We start from the raw sequence: 19,774 nt of genomic DNA, 5'->3' as shown, positions 1-19,774 counted from the left end.
GATGGGGAGATTTCTGTCTGCTCCTCCTACTGCCACCTCTTTCTTGCTATTTCCTGCCCGAGGAAACCTGACATCAGCCCAAAAGCATCTCTGGAAATGGGTAGGAGGGAGCCTTACACCTGTCAGCGCCAGAGAAGAAAGGGCGCTCTGTAGAGTTCTCAGTTGTTCCATCTCTTGCGATGAAAGGAAGAAAAGGAGCGAATCCGCCACAGATTTACTGGAGACCAGGGTTACTTCATCCGGCTCCGGCCACAGTAACCCCTGAAGACCAAAGATGCATTTCCATTCCCAGCATTTCTTGTTGGCGTCTTTCCCTACAGGCTAGCCCAGTGCCTGGCCCCAGAGAAGTCTCTGCATAAAGGTTCTTTAGGTCATAAATCAGGCTCCTGTGTGTATGTGTGTTTTTCTTAGGAAAAACTGGCACAGACGAATTAGCAGTACAGACTGGGGTCTCCCTACTACCCTTCATGCTTGGCGGCATCACCTTCGACTACCTCGCATTCTCCCGGCGCTGACAGTCCCGGCTCCGGACCTCAGGGTTGGAAGCAGTCAGCCCCAGCTAGAACCGCCCTGTCCGGGGCTGATGCCACCCTGTGCCTAGAATGCGCGTGTGGGTGCAGGCGGGCGAGCGGCTTCTACATTGAGACCGAAGCAGGAGCTCAGCCTTCGCCTGCGACCTGCAATCCCCAGATTCCCTGGGGACCTCGAAACTCCCAATCGGAGGTACTCCCCCCCACAGCCGCCTACCCATTCCCTCCCCCCTTACCTCAGCACGTAGCCCCTCCCTGCGTGATGATGCAAAACCGTGGGGAGGGTGGGCGCTGGGAAGGGTGGGGAGAGCCTGAGAGCGAGCGAGGGTGGGAGGGAGTGGGCGGAGGAGGAGAGGGAGCCGAACGCGCATTTAAAGCGATAGCCATGCTCGCTCTCTCCCCAGTGCTGGGCTGTTGGAGAGCTCGAGCTGCAAGCCACCGAGCGCGAGCTCGAGCGCGGCGCGCTGGCCGGGGAACCCAAGAGCGCACGGCGCCCCAAGATGGCAGGCGCCGCGGGACCCCCCACCCTCGCCGGCTGCCCTTTCCCGGGCGCCCCTACCCTCCTCGCCCGCAGGAGACCCTGGGCTTCCCCGGAGGAGCTCACCCCAAGGGGCCAGGACTCCGGCGAGCCCGCCACCGTCCCCTCGAGTGCCGCCGCCACCACCGCAACCGCGGGAGCAGCATGGTCCAGCTGGGGAAGCTGCTCCGCGCCCTGACTCTGGCGAAGTTTCCCTGCTGCGTGCTGGAGGTGCTTCTGTGCGCGCTGGCGGCGGCGGCGGCGCGCGGCCATGAGATGTACGCCCCGCACTCCATTCGGATCGAGGGGGACGTCACCCTCGGGGGGCTGTTCCCGGTGTACGCGAAGGGTCCCAGCGGAGTGCCCTGCGACGACATCAAGAGGAAGAACGGGATCCACGGGCTGGAAGCGATGCTCTACGCCCTGGACATGATCAACAGCGATCCCAACCTGCTGCCCAACGTGACGCTGGGAGCGCGGATCCTGGACACTTGTTCCAGGGACACTTATGCGCTCGAACAGTCGCTCACTTTCGTCCAGGCGCTCATCCAGAAGGACACCTCCGAAGTGCGCTGCACCAACGGCGAGCCTCCGGTTTTCGTCAAGCCCGAGAAAGTAGTTGGAGTGATTGGGGCTTCGGGGAGTTCGGTCTCCATCATGGTAGCCAACATCCTGAGGCTTTTCCAGGTAGGGGGGCGCTCCCTCCGGGGCAGAGCGCGCCGTAGCTCCCCGCGCTCTTTATCCTGAAGGCTGGCTTGGACTCCAGGGGTGCGGGGTCTGGTCAGCCTTCGCTCATTTCCACCCTGGAGATCCTGCCGAATCCCTCCCACCTCACCGGAGGAGGTACTTTCCCTGCTTGATTCATTTCCCTTCCATCTCTACCCTGTCCGCGCTCCACTCCATCCGGCTTGACATTCTGGATTTATGGCCCCATTGACAAGAAACAGTCTCCGAAAAACAAGGCGATGATTTAAATGGGTTTGCATTCGAGTGAAATATGGTTCCAAAACAGGCTTGTAAAAGTGCCGGGCTCCTGTGAGAGCCACTTAGGCGCAAGGAATATGAAAGATGAGAAGACGCCTAGAAACTAGGCATTTCTCAACTCCCCAGCTTCCCTGCCCCAAGCCGCCCGACAAGCTGCAGCTCCCTTGGAAAATTTCCAGAAGAGCTTAGGGAGGCAGTTCTTAAACCGAAGGCTAGGTCTTCACCTACATTTGGACGTGAATTGCCCATTTCGCTCGGGTTGGATTTCCCGACCTGTAACCTGTCTCTGCGAGGGCATGGGGCGGAAGGCGTGGGGACTGTCCTCAAGCGGGGAGAAGCCACCCGCAGACGTGCCCCCAGGTGATTTGCTCTGGGCAGTTGTTTGCACCGTCTAAACTGCCTTTGCGATCCGGCCACTGGCAGGAGCCGGGCGATCAGCTTTCTACTCCTGCCAGCTCAGAGCCCGGAGGTGAGCTCATGCTAACTGCGAAACACAGTCGCTTTGTCTGCACCCACCCTGTGCCCATCCTTTCCCACGACCTCTCTAACGCAGCCCCCAACCGCAGTCCTGGGTTTTGAGGACGATTCTCAGAGCCAGACAAGAAGGCGCCTGGCGGGAGGCAGTAGGGTGCGCTGAGCAAGGCCGGGCGGTCCTCTAGCTCCGGGTGCAGGCGGGCAACGGCGGAAGAATGCGAGGACGGCTGAAGATGCGAGGACGGCGGATCGGGCCCGCTGAGCGGTGGGCGGTGCTGCAGTGCTCTCTCACCGCCTGCTCCCGCAGCCTCGGCCCCACGGCTCCTGTGCCGCCCTGGGTATAGATGAATGGCTTCTGGATGAAGAAATTGAGTTTCAGGGTCTGCGTGACTATGGGTTCTCTTGTTTCTCTGTCTTTCTTCCTGTGTGTCTCTCTCCTTGTGTCTCTTTCTCCCTGCTTTTTTTTTTTTTTTTTTGTCTGTCTGTTTTTATGTTCTCCCTTTCAATTTCTGCCTCTCTTTTCCTTCTCTACCCCTATCTCCAAGTTTTTTGTTCATCTCTGTCTTGAAGTGATTCTTTCCTAAGGCACAGCTCTCTCCCTGCCTGGTAGGACCCAAGCTCAGTTAGTCCCTTCTCCAGATATTCTGGCTGACCCTTATGCTCCCCGTAGCTAAAAAGTCGGCTCCCTCTCAAGTGCCTTTCCTGAAGCATGTTGGGTTTCTGGAGGGGACTCCTTGTGAGATTCAAGCTGTCACTACATCAGCACCCAGGGGTATGAAGTTTGTGTTTGTGCCAGAAGGAGGGGTGCCTGTCTAAAGCTGCAGCCTGGTATGGCCCCTCTGAGCCTCTGAGCATCCCTAGCACCTGTTGAGTATGCCACCTCTAGATGTTTGCAAGGCCAAAAGTGCTTCTGGGCAGCCTTCACTTTGAGGTAATGCTTTCAGGAAGAGCCTGGGTTGTTGGAAGCAAAACCCAGAAGCACTTCCTTTACCTCTGAGCTTAAACTAGAGAACCTGAGGAGGCAGCGCTGCAGGGAGGATGAGGCCAGAGGTCACCTGAGAACCACAGGGGCAACTCACAGTATTTTTACTGGAGCTCTGGGGGTTGAAGGCACATTTGCTGTTTGACATTTTAAAAATTATTTTGGTGCCTTCACTTGGAGCTTGGGAGCTTGCAGATGGGCCTGCCTGTCGAAAAAAGAGTGAAATCTTAAAGTCAAGAGAGAGCTTGCAGACTAGGTGAAGGATTGTGTTTGCTGAAAAAGATTCCAGGGGGAGCTGATTCCTTCTCTGGTGTGTGGATCTGAGGCACTTGCAAGAAAAGAGAACGCTTGCCTTATGCTTAGTTCCCCCGTTCCCTGGGCTGGGAAGGAAAGGAACTGAATGCCAGCATTAGCTGTGTGCGTTGGGACCAAAACCATTCAGAGAAAACACTGTCATTTTCCTCTAATTTGCAAATTGCAGCTATTCATGTTGGATTGAACAGCTGAGGGAAAAGAGCCCCCAGTTTTCACCTGCATTTATTGAGAAGAGGCTGGTAGTAGGAGGGATGCACCAATTGTAGCTTGTGCTGCAAGCTGGATATAAGCTTGGTGTGAGCATCCTGGTTAACCACTGCCCATGTTCAAATATACAGAGATAGATTCCAACAATCTCTTCCAGTAGCCTTATTTTTGCGTGTGATCTTAGAAGCTCCTGGCATGTAAGTCCAGTCCCCAGTTTCCCAGCCTCTGTAAACCTGCAAAATGAATAGAGAGAATAGTGGAACACAGAACCCTTGTTCAAAGACACAGTCACTTTAGGGAAAGAGGAAAAGAAGGGGTAGGTGAATCTTCTCTGGGATTGCAGGGTTCAGCTCAATGAAGACTGTCCTGGATAAAAGAAACTCCTCTAAATGGTTGAATTCTTAGCTCTCCAGAGATTTGAGTTTTCTTTTCCCCAGTCCCTGTGGGTTGCTGTGGGGAATGTGTCAAACCTATCATTTGAGATAAAAATTTATGGTGAGGTAAGCTTCTAGGCTGGGGGAAGGAAGACTTAGTGACTGAAATGGGGGATGCTAAGCACTGGGGGGCAGGAAGGAACAAGGAGCTAGTAATGGATGTAACAAATGCTGCAGCTGCCAGCAAAGCCTGGATTGAACTTCCTTCCTGAAAATGAGGACCCGGGCAAGAATGACCACTCAGATGTAAACAGTGTCTCTGACGGGGAATTCTCATCTGCCTGCCGGTGGGCCAGAGCTGAGCAAGTCCTTTCTGTCTCCTCTGTATGCACACTGAATTGGTTAGTAAGTGACATGTCAGAGGACAGGAATCCTATTCAGTGGATCTTTCAAATCCAGGAGTTTGAGGCTAATGAAATTAGTGTGTGGCCAGGGCTCTGCCAACTAGAATTAAGTCACTGCAGCCACCCTGCAATGCATTTTCAGCCTGAAGGGAGCATCAGGGAGGAATTTCGGGAGATTTGTTTCGGAGCCTGTACAAAATAATACTCTCCTAATGCTAAGAAAGATTAAATGTAAATTAATATTGACTACGAGTAACATATTTAAAAAATAATCGCCGAGTGGGGGATGGCTTAAAGTGGAGAGATTATATAATATGGTGGCCAAAGAATAAATCTCCTCTGACCACTGTTTCATGGGCTATAAGTAAGATCTATCACAATGGAAAGTAATGGGAACGTTTTTATTCAAGGCTTCTCTGCTATTGACTTGAGAGCAAACACTCTGAGAGTATAAATTACTCTTGCTATGTGCTGACTCTGAATGAACAATATTTCATGTGCAGTGACATGGTCTAAGCTATAGACTTGGAATTGAATGGCATCTGTTTCAATTGTTTTGTTCTCTCAAGAGCAACTAGATAGAAAAAAGTGGTCAATTTGACCCTTGTGGGAGCGTGTTGCAAATGTAAACCTGTGTCCCTCATACCATAAATGAAATACATTTGTAAATTTGTAAGTGTTTTCCTTCTGTTCATTGATGCTTGAGTATAATCTCAAACTTTGGCAGCAACATTTTATACATAAGTACTTGGTTTTCTTCCTTTCTTCTTTCTCTTCCTCCTCTCTCTCTCTCTCTCCATCTTATGTAATTGAATAGAATTGGGCACCTAGGATGATGTGGTGTTACTATAGTGGGATTTTTTTTTTTTTAAAAAAAAACAACTCTAACTTACCCTTTTAAACATTTCATAAATACAGGTGTCAGTGCCATTTGGAATAGTCTCTATAACAATTTCTGTCTCCACATTTACTGTGTTTCAGCAAATTTACCTAACAGATGGTGAGTGGGCAATTTTTAAAGGGGCATTTTTTCAAAGAGCGGAGAGGGAAGGAATAGAGACAGGCACATACTATATTTGAAGTTGCCTCCACGTGTATTTTATGTATGTATACCCATACAATTAAGAAGTCTTTGGATGTTTTATCTTCAAGAATAATTCAGATAATGGATTACTTGACTATCATAAACATTTAGGGTTTAACAGATTCGTTACATATAGACGTTGTATCATGGATTTAAAAGACCGTAGCCAGCGGGCAGCGGCGGGCGGAGCGACCGAAGGGCGGCGCGGGCTGGGCGGCGGGTGCGGGGGTCCGTGCTTCCTCGCGGGAGAGGGCTGGGGTTCGCCGGAGACGCCGGGTTGCTCCGCGTTGCCAGGTTACCGAGCGCGTGCCCCGCGCCCACTCTTCCGCCCGGGCCGCCCTCGGCGCCGCCTGAGCCGCGGTGCGGGCTGCGCGGGGCGCCGGGTCCGCGGAAGCCTGGGTCGGGGGCTGCGTGAGGGACTCTCGTCGCGCGTGGACGCTGCGCGAGCGCGCGGGGGACGTAGGGCGCCGACCTGGGGCTCCCCGGCGCTCCGGCTCTGCTCCGGGCGCCCGCTCAGGGGCCTCCGGCGCGAGGCCCCCTTCGTGGTAAAGATGGCGGCGCCCAGGCGGGCCGCGCCGAGGTGAGCTGGAGCCGGGCCCGGAGAGGGGTGAGTCTGTCACGCCCAGGCCTTGGACCCCGGGCTGGTCTCCCGTCTCCCGGGGAGCGGCGGGTGAGTGGGCGCGGCCGCGCGTAGGTCCCTCTCGTGGGGTGGTCAGCTCTTCGTGCGTCCGCAGACTTCTGTCGTCTGATAATCAGATCTGGGGTGGCCCAGGTTGGAGGCGAGGGTGCTTGATTGGGGAAACCTGAGGGGTTTAAGGACTCTGTTGGGATCGTTTTAGACCCCAGCAAGAAGCTGAGCAAGTTTTCTCCTCTCTTCCCGGCTAAGTGTTCTCCCTTCTCTGAAAACGCCAGCTTTTCTGAATCACCTTGTTCCTCGGGGGGATACAGTTGGTGGTTCTGACCGTGGAACGTAGGACCCGGCGCGGGGAAGCCTGAGCTGGTTCTAGTTACTTTGTTTGCAAAGCACTTGTCTTGTCTTTGGAATCTTTGTGTATGTAATCAACGTTGGGAAGAGCCAGCGTTTTCTCCTGCAAAACACTGCGAGGGGTAACTTTATACGTAAGAAACAAGTGGGCGTTCACATCCATCTCTTTTCCAACCACTGAGTTTTGGTTGTGTTTCCTTTCTTTAAGTTTGTCTCGTTTTGAACTGATAACCAACCAACCAAACAAACAAACAAAAAAACCATAGCCAATTACACAAAGTATATACTCTAGTCTCAGTCCTGCCATTAATTAGCTATGTTACCTTAAGTCATTTATTTTTTCTAGGTCTCATTTTTCTCATGTGATGTTTTTTCTTTGGAAAAGTATAGTTTCTCGAAGTCGCTAATCTCTGTGTCATAGTTCAGCTTGGAGAAAACCTGTTCTTATCCAAACTCCATGACATTGTATTTCCAGCTCCAACTTTGGACTTTGAGTGAGTTGGGGGCAACTTTTTAAGGATATTTTCACACAGCTTTTTTAGTTAATATCAGTCTAGCTGACTTGTCATACTCAGACTTTCTCCCATATTCTTTTACCAGTGTGTTCCTTAGTCATATATATAAAGGCTGTTGTGGAAAAATGACCTCCTGGGTCAGCTTACTGCATGGTCATCGACACAGGACAGGGAGTAAGATTCTGTGGATTTTACAGAAGCAGATACAGGTTTCATTATCCATGTCCTCTCCCCTTTCATCTTACAAAAACAGCAGGCTTTTCTTGGAGAACTGCCAGATAATGCCATCCTGCCTCCTCACGGGCCCCGGGGATGAGTCGCCCAGGGACTGAACTCCAGTAAAGCAGGTGATTGGCTCATGGGTAGGCATCTGATCTCGGCTAAGTCTATCAGACTGCTCCCCAGGACTTTTCTCTCAGAGCAAAATGGAAGAATTGTCTTTTCTCTCTGGAATTTCTAAGCTGGGGAGATATGACTCTGGGACTCCCAGTGACCATCCAGCACAAGGAGAGACTTTCTGTAAAATAAAGTCTTGCAGAGGTAAGCAGGGCTGAGCGATGGAGAGAGAGCTGGAACCCTGCTAATACTCTGGAACTTCCATATCCAACTGTATCTGAATATGGCTGCATCCCTGAATTTCTAGTACTTGTTTGTTGAGGTGGTTGTTGTTTGGTTTTTGTTTTTAAATTTCCTTTGACTATTTTGAATTTGTTTTCAGCCATGTGCATTTGAAAGCATCATAGCTAAAAGAGCTAATTTCCTACATTAATGTCAGGTTTGCTTCCTTAAGTGAAAAATAATATCCGCTATTTTCTTTAAATAAAATCCTTCTAGCTCAGGTTTGAGATATTCAAAACTCTGCCTCCTACCCCCGTCTTTTCCAACATTTACTATATCACCTTGAAGCACTTGTGACCACATCTTTCCCATCTAGACGCAGTTGAGAGAGAGAGCAAAGACTTCTGATATAAACTGCAACCTATACGCCTCCTACCTGGAAGCTTTAGAACATACTTGATTCTTGTCATTAAAGCAAATCTTTTGTTGTTGTCTCCAGGGCACAGAAGCATTTTCATGGCATAATGGAGTACAAAGTACATTAAGCCTAACTCTACTTCTCATCCTCTTTAACTTTAAATAGGCAGAAAAGAACAATCACAAACACATTTTCCCAACAAATAAAATACATATATGATTATGTTTAGAAGACTTTTATGCAACATATAGTTAGACTGATTAATTAATGGACCTTTCACCAATTGGCACAGTAAATATATATGTTCAATGTGCTCAATTAAAAAGAAGACAGTAACATATTTTTACAGGTTAATTATCTGAGAAGAGTATTGTGCCAGCACACTTGATACTACAGTATTTCATGTTTGACAGGTAATCTTCTTTCAATTATATTTACTGCTAAATGTTTCTTGGATCAAGATATTATAAGGTCAAAAGTAAAATGATATGAAATTACAATGATACAGGGACACATATCCCACTTTATGAGAATAGAAGTTCTAATTTCTTTTCAGTACTACTAGTAGTGACCACAATACTAATTTGAGCCCTAACTATGAGCCACTGTGCCCATATACATTTAGTTCTTACAGTAGTTCTGCAAAGGGCATATAATAATCCACACTGTAAAGCTGAAGAAAGTGATTCTCATAGCTGAAAGTCACATAGCTGGTGAGTAGCAAAGTCTAGATTCAAACTTAGAGTCGTCTGACAATGCCCAGGTTGTTGACCACTATGTACACTGCTCAGTTGTTGCACCAATAAAGAAGTGCTTGAAATAATTATAGATTTGCCTACCCTGAAACTGCAGTGATTTAAAGACATCAAAGTTGCCAGTTGCTTAACCACATCTACTTACAGTAAGAAATTACATTTTATTTCATTTCTAAAACAAGATTAATTCTGCAGGCCCATCGAAACTTGAGCACACAAATCCTACCTCCAAATGAAAGATGCTTGTTTTCCATTATTCAACACATGGCCCTGTACAGAGGCAATAAATATATAGTAGAATTTTCTTTTTTTTTTTTTTTAACATCTTTATTTGGGTATAATTGCTTTACAATGGTGTGTTAGTTTCTGCTTTATAACAAAGTGAATCAGTTAGAATTTTCATTCAAATAAGTGAGAAGAGAGGTTTCTTCTTGTCCTGATTCAGTGCCCATCATTATGGATTATGATGGCTCTTCCCAAACTTTACTTCATTCACTCCACTCTTTCTACGAAACTCCAGTAATGGAATCCATCATTCAGATATATGTGCAAAGCGAAAGGACTGTATTAATACAGTTGCTGAAAGTCAAGTTGATAGAGCACAGGAAATACATCCTAATAAATGCAACATTAATGTTTGTGTGGGCCTTGGAGTGAGGGGTAGAAGAATTTTCAGTTTAATGGAATATTTTGCCTCTTGCTGTGAAAGTGCGGCTTAATAGTCTTGTAATTGGTCATTTACAGAATCCTCCATCTCTGGGTTTCATGCTTTCTTTACTCTGCAGCTGTTGATTCCTTCTCTTGTTCTGGATGGAAGAGAGCCACTTCAAAGGGCTCAGCCTGCCTTTTTGTGTTATTGTTGAGATGAAGATATTTCCATTTATTAAAGAACACTATTTAAACATTTTTATCATGTTTTAAACTTGACTGTGTTCTGAAGGTATGAGCACAGGCAGACATAATGGGGGATGTTTTCCAGGAGAAAACATACTCTTATCAAAGGAATTATCAGAATTTTCATGTATGGATTGAGAATCAAATTCTGGAGTTAGACCTGAATTTAAATTTATACTCACAACTTATTACCAGTCTCATCTTGATCAAACGGTTACCACACTTCTCATCAATTTCCTTATCTTTGAAAGCGGAATAAGAGAAGTATGCCTGGTGGAGTTACACATCAAGCTCATCTGATAGAATATTCATAAGGATTTTGCAGAAAATATACATGGAAATATTTTAGCACCGAGTTATCATGCGATTCGTCTTCAATACATTTAAGAGCTATTATTTTATTATTATTATGCTATCACTAAATATCACTATTACTTAAATGTCATTATTGCTAACATTGCTGTAAAACTACCGGAATAACCCATGATGAATTCCCCTCTTCTGTTTCCTTTGTTTAAATGGAAAATATATATATAAATCTAGACAGAGAACACTTTAGTGATCCTATTCAGTGGAGTGAGAATTTCCATGGCACTGATTAAAACAGATCCTGAATTGCATGGACTTAAGATAGCAGAGAGGGGCTTCCCTGGTGGCGCAGTGGTTGAGAGTTCGTGACCCGATCCGGGAAGATCCCACATGCTGCGGAGCGGCTGGGCCTGTGAGCCATGGCTGCTGAGCCTGCGCGTCCGGAGCCTGTGCTCCGCAACGGGAGAGGCTGCAACAGTGAGAAGCCCGCGTACCGCAAAGAAGAAAAAAAAAAAAAAAAGATAGCAGAGAGGCTAAGAGATTTGAAGTTAGACATCCCCAAGTGTGAATTCTACTGTGACCCTCTTCTAGCTCTAGAACCTTGAGGAAGTTACTTAAACTTTCTGAGCTTTACTACTAGTTTCCTCTTCTGTATCTTTTTCAGGACTATTTATCAAGCATCTTCCTGTTCTCTATGGTTGGACGTATCAATGAATAAATCAGACAAGAGCCTTTGCCTGCGTGCTCCTTCTTGCATGCTTTCTCCCTCCTTACACTCTCGTGTGGAAACGGATGTTATAAATAAACTCTATGCTTTGTCACAGGTTGATGGACGCTACGGGAGAAGGAAAAGGATGTGAAGCTCACTGAAGAGGCTTGGGTTGGGAGTGCTGGAGGAGTGTACAGGTAGGTTCTGATTTTAAATAGGGTAGTCAGGGTGGATTTTATAAGTTGACATTTGAGCAAAGACTTGAAGTGAGGGAGTTGTCAGAATGTATGAGGGGGAGACCACTCCCTGGGAGCAAGAATAACCAGTCCCAACACTCTAAGGCAGAAATATGCCCGGCAGCTTGGAGGAATATCAAGGAGGCCACCCTGACTGACTTAGTCAGTGGGGAGGAAGAGACAGCAGGAGGGCTGGAGGTCGGATATGTGATGGGATGGATTGGGTAAGTCCTGGGAGGCCATCACATGCATTGTGTCTTTTACTCTAAATGTAGGCAGCCAGGGGCAGGATTTTAGCCGAGGTGTGGCATGAACTGTCTCTTTTTTGAAAAGCATAGCTGTATCTGTGGTCTTGAGGATGTGGGGAGAGAGTGGAGTCAGGGAGAATCTCGGGAGGTGACTACAGGATCCTCGAGGTCTATGTTGTTGGCCTGCACCAGGCTGCTAGCGGCTGGTAATTCTCAGAAGTGGCACATTGGAAAGGTTGTGACAGCATTTCGTGGTAGATTGAATGCAAGAATGGAAAGGAAGAGGGGGTCAAGGGTGAATTCGAGATTTAGGGCCTGGGGAACTGGAAAGGTGTGGTTACTGTCACCTAAGATGGAAAAAGTTTGGGGTAGAGCATGTTTGGGGGATTAAAGACCAGTTTTGGAGGTATAAGATTTGAGATGTTTTCGTGACATCCAAGTAGAGATGCTGAGTACACAGTTGGATACACAAGTCTGCAGTTCTGAAGAAAGGGCTAAACTAGAGATACACTTTAATACAATGGAGATATTAAGAATAATTACATGGAAGCGCTATTTTAAAGATAAAATGAAGTAATGCAATTAGCACTCTGTCTTCTCAAAACATTTAATAACTGTTAGCTAAAATAATTACCTGAAATGAAAAAATACCTATAGTTTCTTTTGTTGTTTGCAGTAAAAGTGAATAAAATGTCACAATTATTTTAATAGTATTTGTGACATAGTAGTTTTAGTTAAGACACCATGACTACAAACATTTACAATAAACCTTTCAGTCTCCGGCTTTTCACTCTGATAGGGTACTTGGAACCATATTTTGTAAGGTTTAAGTTAGTTGTCATAGGGTACCTCTTTAATTAGAAGTAATTCTGAACTGCCTAGTTCCATGCAGTTTTATATACATATATGTATAATTATTATTTTATGATTTATCAAACTCAGTTGAAAATTTGCATCACTGATATACATTAGAATTTAAGCATTTACCCAGGTACTCAAGGAAAAAAATGTACTTGTCTTGTAATTTCCATAGGGGTACTTGCTTTCACATCTTCCCTTCACTTTGCAATTGCAAACATGGCAGGGGAAATATTATCTTACTGGTCTTTGAGTTCCCCTTAGCTATCTGCAAGTCCTTAAACAGCCTTTGTGGCTTAACCAAAATTCTCTTGCATCTTCATTCCGCTAACAGATATTGGTCTAAGCATGTACTTATACTAAAAACTGCATGACCACGTTGTCTCTACACATCTATAATTTTATGTTAACACTATCATTATGTAAGCTATACTTTAATTGTAATTAAAACAGATTTTATGTCAACACACATCCATTTCTAGTGTTCATCTGGTGTTCAAGGGGAGAGCAGCATGTCGTAAATTTTATCAAAATATAACATCTGAAGAATAGAACAGAGGGTAATTGTGTAATTCTGTATTCACTCTAATTAAGTTCAGTGGAGTTGGCATAATAGAATTAAGATGAAAGAAAAAGACATCGAGGTACCATGGCTCCCTCTCCTAACACACCCTTTTCGTATCCGAGAGCAGAGACTCAGCACCTTTCTGTACAGAAATGGAGACAGGAAGAGGCCAGAGGATGAATGACAGGCACGAATGAGGTGGAACTTTGAAGAGCAACATGGAAATGAAATACTTCTTTTGTATTTGGTAGGTGGGGAAAATGTACCAGCGTGTATGCCTACTGGGACCACGTTTTCCAGACCAGTTAAGCCCAGTGTCCACTATGCTGTCCCACCTTCCTCGTAAGTAGGAACATCCTGTTACTTGAATCTTTGCTTCCTGTTTCTTGATAGCTGGTTGAGAAGATTATCACAGGAACTGCATCTTGTTAGCAAACACACTGTTTTGAAATGATTGACACTCACTGAAGAGTGGCAACTCCAAGCTTGCTCTCTCTTGATCTTGGACTATTTAAGTCTGGAGTGCAGGAGTGGGTTACGGGGAAAGACCATTGGAATTCTTATGTCTTCAGCATAATGGTTATAGCATAATGGTTAGGAGTGTAGGTGCTGGTTCAAATCTCTGCTTTCCACTTGCTAACCATATGAGCTTGGGCAATTTACCTGATTACCTGAACCTCAATACTCTTGCCTATAAAATGATGTTAATAATATTTCATCCTCATAGACTTGTTTTCAATGTTAAAATGAAGTCACTTACACCAAGCACTTAATACAATGCCTAGAGCATAGTAAAGTCTATTATTACTACTACTACTGCTACTAATACTATTATTATTATTACTGTCACGATGCCAGGTGCTAATTTTCCTATGCCTTATTCCATTATCTTCTGCCCTGTCCCCCCATTCTGTCTTGTTTCTGTACAAGGGTAGGTTTGTCACAGAGCATTTTCTTTCCCTAGTGTCTGACTCTTAGTCATCAAGGTGACTGGTCCACGACCTGGCATTCATTGCTGCTCGTTGAAGCAACCCATTTTGAGAAGGGGAGTTGGATATTGATGCCAAGTTGGGTCAAGGAGAGAGAATTTTCTCTCTTCTGCACTCAGAGAGCTAAGTGAAATATTCAGGCCTCAGAAGGAGAATCAGGCAAAGGGCAACATGCTTAATTTCATACCTTAGTGATTAAGAACAAGTCAGACAGGCTGGATTTGAACTCATTTCCGTCATGTACGGGATCTTAGGTGCTTTTGTAACCCGTCTGAGGCTCAGTCAACATCTGAAAGAGACAAATAACATTATCAGGACCTAGCGTATAGCCTCGTTGTAATAAGTGAGTAAATCCTTTTAAAACGTTCAGCACATTGTTTGGCATATAAACACGTAATAAAATTTAGCTTCTTTGACTACTACCGCTGCTAATATTATTAAGTAGCTGAGCAGATCCGAGGCCCATATTTTTCTTAGATTGCACATAATCATTTGGACAACCAGCTCACATTGATCAACCGTTGCTTATATATAAACCCCCATGAACCCAAAGGTGCTTTAACTCTCTCCCAGTCAGAGCCTGTTCTGGGGGCAGAAGCAACACCGGCACTACCCCCGTCATCTTTGCCTTTATTGTCACTACACTCGCCTGCCGTACTGAGCACTTTCTGTTTGCCAGGCACCAAATTTAGCCCTGCGTATGCACTGTATCATATAGTTCTCACACTCAGGTGGGAGACATTATCATCATCCCCAATTTTCCGATAAAGACGCCGAGGTGTTGGAAAGGTAAGAAACTTGACCCACAGCAAGAGATGGAGCCGGAGTATTCAAACCCTTCTCTCTGACCTCAAGAACCCTTAAATATTAGCATACTAGTACATCCTGGTAAGAAAATCTGCTTCCAGCCACTCTGGTGAGAGTAGAAATGATTCTCAGTCCCCACATTCCTCTATTGCCCATGCCACCCTAGCCTCAGGACTAGGTGGGAAAGGAAGTGATCTCTTCAAAGAGCAGCCAAAGGGAACCTACTTCCTTCTGCCTTGTCGTAATCAACTAACCAATATTTTATTTCCTTCTTAAGAGTCCCCACGTGTTCCTTTTGGTACTTAGCTTGGCCTTTTAGAATTCTGACATTCTGTACATGACTCATCCACTGTATTTCATGTTACTTTATTGAGGTCAAGTATAGGGTCTTACTCATCCTGAAGTCCAGTTATCCCCTGTCGCATCTAACTCTGTTCTTTTCTTCTTGTAGGACATCTGCAGGTATTTACTTGAATTTTGTTGAATTGTTCTCATCAACAGTACATTAAAAGTTATACAGAAAGTGCTTTCTTATAAGGAAAACCATCTAAATAGATTTCTAGCTCTTTACTTTTTATAGCACTATTGTAGAGATTATAGATCTCCAGGTAATATTTTTTAGATTGAGTTCTTCATATCATCTTATTTTTACATATAATGATAAATCTGAATTTTCTCTATCAAAGCTCTGAGACTTCACTGGCTTGTAACTTAGCTTGTTGATATGTGTTGTTGACTTTTCCATTTACAATGATGTTTGATCGTGGTAAGGATGGGGCTGGGTGGGAAGGTACATCTTAGGGCCATCAATTGGTTTTGTAGAGAACTAACAGAAAGATCTAAAGTCTCATCATATTTCTGCAGAACTCATGAATCATTTTATTATAATTCTATTCATTCAGGGAGTATAAAACCATTTTCAAATTGTTATTCCTAATTTGTTCATCTTCTCTTCCTTAGTCTTAGTGAGAAGAGAGCAGGCTGAATGGAAGACAGTCATTATGACCACTGAGGCCACTAGGGTAGGCATCAGTCCCAGAGTTTTGTTTTCATCTCTCCGCTATTAATATTGGCTAATGTCTTGAGTGCTTACTTGGTGCAAATTACTTAGCCGACCATGGCAAATGGGTTGTGTCATTTCATCCCCTGATAGTCATACAATTAATGTATGTATTATTATGATATCCCATAATGCATACATGGAACAGAGCCTCAGAAGTAGTTATTTGCTCACCAAAATATGGTAGATGTGGAATTTGGACTGAGGTCTGATAGACTCCTAAATCACTCCTAGTGATTTTTACCACTGAATTAAAGTTGTATACCTCTGGAGAGTAGACAGTTTCTAAAATTTCCTCAGCTCTAATGTTTTATAATTAAATTTTTGTCTGATGGCAAGCTTAACAGTTAAGATGGGTAGGAAGGAATGCCAGCCTGTTGAATGGAATTTCCCTGAAATGAGCCAGTTCACTCATTCATTCACTCAGCATGTATTGAATGTTTGCTCTGTGCAAAGGCATTTTAGGCATCACAGTGGAGTGAGCGCCCCTTCCATAGACTCTCCTGCAGCACTCAGAGAAGTCTTGGACTGGTTTGCCTGTTATGGAATGGGGCTTGGTGATAGAAGCCTGGTTTGTCCTCCACTGATAAAACTAAGACATACTCATTTGAGTTTAGAGGCATCTTGAAGCCGTGGGATAGTAACACATATGAATCTTACCATTTTTGCCTGGGATTAATGATATAAAGGCTTTGGATTTGGGTATGGAAAATGGGTGTTGGTTCTACATATATATGGACATCACGTGTCATCAGCCTGCAGCTACCTGCCATTCCTCACTACTTCTTTTCACAAACCAAAGAAGTACCTTCTTATCTCTCCTGTGGATAAGCTCTTGACAGTGGCACTAGGGCCTCCCTCAATAAGTACATCATTGGCTAAACCAGTGGTTTCTCAGATATGCTCATTGGACAACCCTTAAGGTGGATTGACATTCCACTGCCGAGAATAGAATATGGTGTTCTTTAGAAATCGGGGGGAAAAAATAGGCCACCAGATGTACTTTCTTTAATTTAAATTGTTTATATATATGAACAATTGTTATATATGTGTATGTATACTTGTTCATATATATGAATGATTTAAAATTGAAGAGATAGATATATACACACACACATATGTATATTTAAATTTTGGCTTCTGTTAGCAAGTAGTAAATTAAATTATTAGCAGATCCATACTGCAGGGAAATAACCAATCAGATTTCATTCAATAGCTTGCTTTTTTGTAGATTTATGGTTGTGATTTTATATCTGCAGGTATGTTTGCTGAAGAAAATATTTCTGCCACTTTACACAAAATTAAATTCATTTAATACCAATGCGGCATGTCTCAACTGTCTTAATACAGTTTTAATCTTGAATCGCATCAGAAGTATGAAATTAGAATCATACCCCAAAATCATTTGAAGATATAATTACTTTCATTTCCCTTATACTTTTGAGACTTTTGAAAAATAAGTTTTTAGTTGTACTTATCTGTTTCTGTCTCTCTAAGGATAGCAAACACTGAAACACAATTCTTTTTAAAAGTCAATATTAAAAATATATTGTCGGGCTTCCCTGGTGGCGCAGTGGTTGAGAGTCCACCTGCCGATGCAGGGGACACGGGTTCGTGCCCCGGTCCGGGAAGATCCCACATGCCGCGGAGCGGCTGGGCCCGTGAGCCATGGCCGCTGAGCCTGCGCGGCTCCGCAACGGGAGAGGCCACGACGGTGAGAGGCCCGCGTACCGCAAAAAAAAAAAAAAAAAAAAATATTGTCCAAGATGATCAAAACTAAGGAAGTGGCAAAGAAATTCAAAAATTTAAACTTTCAAAGGGTGCTTTTTCTGTGAATGTGTAGTACTTGTTCTTCTGAAGGAATTAATCTTTTTAAAAATTTAATTAACTTATTTTTTATTGAAGTATACTTGGTTTACAGCGTTGTGTTAATTACTGCTGTACAGCAAAGTGACTCTGTTATACATATGTATATACATTCTTTTTCATATTCTTTTCCATTATGGTTTATCACAGGATATTGAATATAGTTCCCTGTGCTATATAGTAGGACCTTGTTATTTAGCCAATCTATATATACCAGTTTGCATCTGCTAATCCCAAACTCCCAGTTCATCCCTTTCCCACCTGCTTCCCCCTTGGCAGCCACCAGTCTATTCTCTATGTCTCTGATTCTGTTTCTGTTTCATAGATAGGTTCATTTGTGTCATATTTTAGATCCCACATATAAGAGGTATCATGGTATCTGTCTTTCTCTTTCTGACTTACTTTGCTTAGTATGATAATCTCTAGTTGCATCCATGTTGCTGCTGCAAATGGCATTATTTCATTCTTTTTTTTAATGGCTGAGTAGTATTTCATTGTATATATGTACCACATCGTCTTTATCCATTCATCTGTTGATGGACATTTAGGTTGTTTCCATGTCTTGGCTATTGTGAATATTGCTGCTGTGAAGATCAGGGTGAATGTGTCTTTTTGAATTATAGTTTGGTCTGGATATACGCCCAGGAGTGGGATTGCTGGATCATATAGTAGGTCTATTTTTAGTTTTCTGAGGAACCTCCATACTGTTTTCCACAGTGGCTGCACCAACTTACATTCCCACCAACAGTGTTGTAGGAGGGTTCCCTTTTCTCCACACCCTCTCCAGCATATGTTATTTGTAGACTTTTTAATGATGGCCATTCTGACTTGTGTGAGGTGGTACCTCATGGTAGTTTTGATTTGCATTTCTTTAATAATTGGCAGTGTTGAGCATCTTTTCATGTGCCTATTGGCCATCTGTATTTCTTCTTTGGAGAAATGTCTCTTTAAGTCTTCTGCCTATTTTTTTGATTGGGTTGTTTGCTTTTATTGTCATCAAGTTGTATGAGCTGTTTGTATATTTTGGAAATTAAGCCCTTGCTGGTCGCATCATTTGCAAATATTTTCTCCCATTCTGTAGGTTGTCTTTTCATTTTGTTTATGGTTTCCTTTGCTGTGCAAAAGCGTGTAAGTTTGATTCGGTCCCCTTTGTTTATTTTCATTTTTATTTCTATTGTCTTGGGAGACTGACCTAAGAAAACATTGGTATGATTTATGTCAGAGAATATTTTGCCTGTGTTCTCTTCTAGAAGTTTTATGGTGTCATGTCTTATGTTTAAGTCTTTAAGACATTTTGAGTTTATTTTCGTGTATGGTGAAAGGATGTGTTCTAACTTCACTGGTTTATATAAGGCTGTCCAACTTTACCAACACCACTTGCGGAAGAGACTGTCTCTTTCCCATTATATATTCTTGCCTCCTTTGTCAAAGATTAATTGTCAAAGATTAACTGAGGTGTGTGGGTTTATTTCTGGGCTCTGTATTCTGTTCCATTGATCCATATGTCTGTTTTTGTGCCAATACCACGCTGTTTTGATTACTGTGACTTTGGAGTACTGTCTGAGTCTGGGGTGGCTATGCTGCCAACGTTGTTCTTTTTCTTCAGGATTGCTTTGGCAATTCTGGGTCTTTTATGGTTCTGTATGAATTTTAGGATTTTGTTCTAATTGCGTGAAAAATGTCATGGATAATTTGATAGGGATCGCATTAAATCTGTAGATTGCTTTGGGTAGTATGAGCATTTTAACAATGTTAATTCCTCCAATCCAAGAACATGAGATGTCTTTCCATTTCTTTGAATCATCTTCACTTTCCTTTATTAATGTCTTACAGTTCTCCGTGTATAAGTCTTTTGCCTTCTTGGTGTGGTTTATTCCTAAGTATTTTATTTTGAGGGTTGTGATTTTAAAAGGCATTGTTTTTTTACATTCCCTTTCCGATATTTCATTGTTGGTATAAAGAAATGCAACCAATTTCTGTATGTTAATCTTGTATTCTGCTACCTTGCTGAATTCGTTTATCAGTTGTAGTAGTTTTCATGTAGAGTCTTTAGGGTTTTCTCTGTATAGTATCATATCATCTGCATCTAATGACAATTTTACCTCTTCCTGAAGGAATTAATCTTGAAGTT

The 19,774-nt window shown here is 43.8% G+C and overlaps 1 protein-coding gene across 2 annotated transcripts in view; it reads left to right on the top strand.

Moving 5' to 3' along the window:
- The first annotated feature begins 1,485 nt into the window (after positions 1-1,485).
- LOC309960010 (UDP-N-acetylglucosamine--peptide N-acetylglucosaminyltransferase 110 kDa subunit-like) overlaps positions 1,486-19,774 on the top strand; it is a 240,645-nt gene continuing 222,356 nt past the window's right edge. The window contains exons 1-3 of one of the 2 annotated variants that reach the window (XM_082836555.1): positions 1,486-1,734; positions 11,130-11,211; positions 13,044-13,263. The gene's annotated coding sequence lies outside the window, so the exon portion shown is untranslated. Of the gene's footprint in view, positions 1,735-11,094; positions 11,212-13,043; positions 13,264-19,774 lie in introns of those variants that run through there. The other variant, XR_014326110.1, reaches the window with a different exon arrangement.

This window comes from Leucopleurus acutus, assembly GCF_964270905.1.
Source record: "Leucopleurus acutus genome assembly, chromosome: 3".
Classification (NCBI taxonomy): Eukaryota; Metazoa; Chordata; class Mammalia; order Artiodactyla; family Delphinidae; genus Leucopleurus; species Leucopleurus acutus.
Note: the sequence above shows the minus strand (reverse complement) of the source record. Positions and strands in the feature narration are given on the sequence as shown.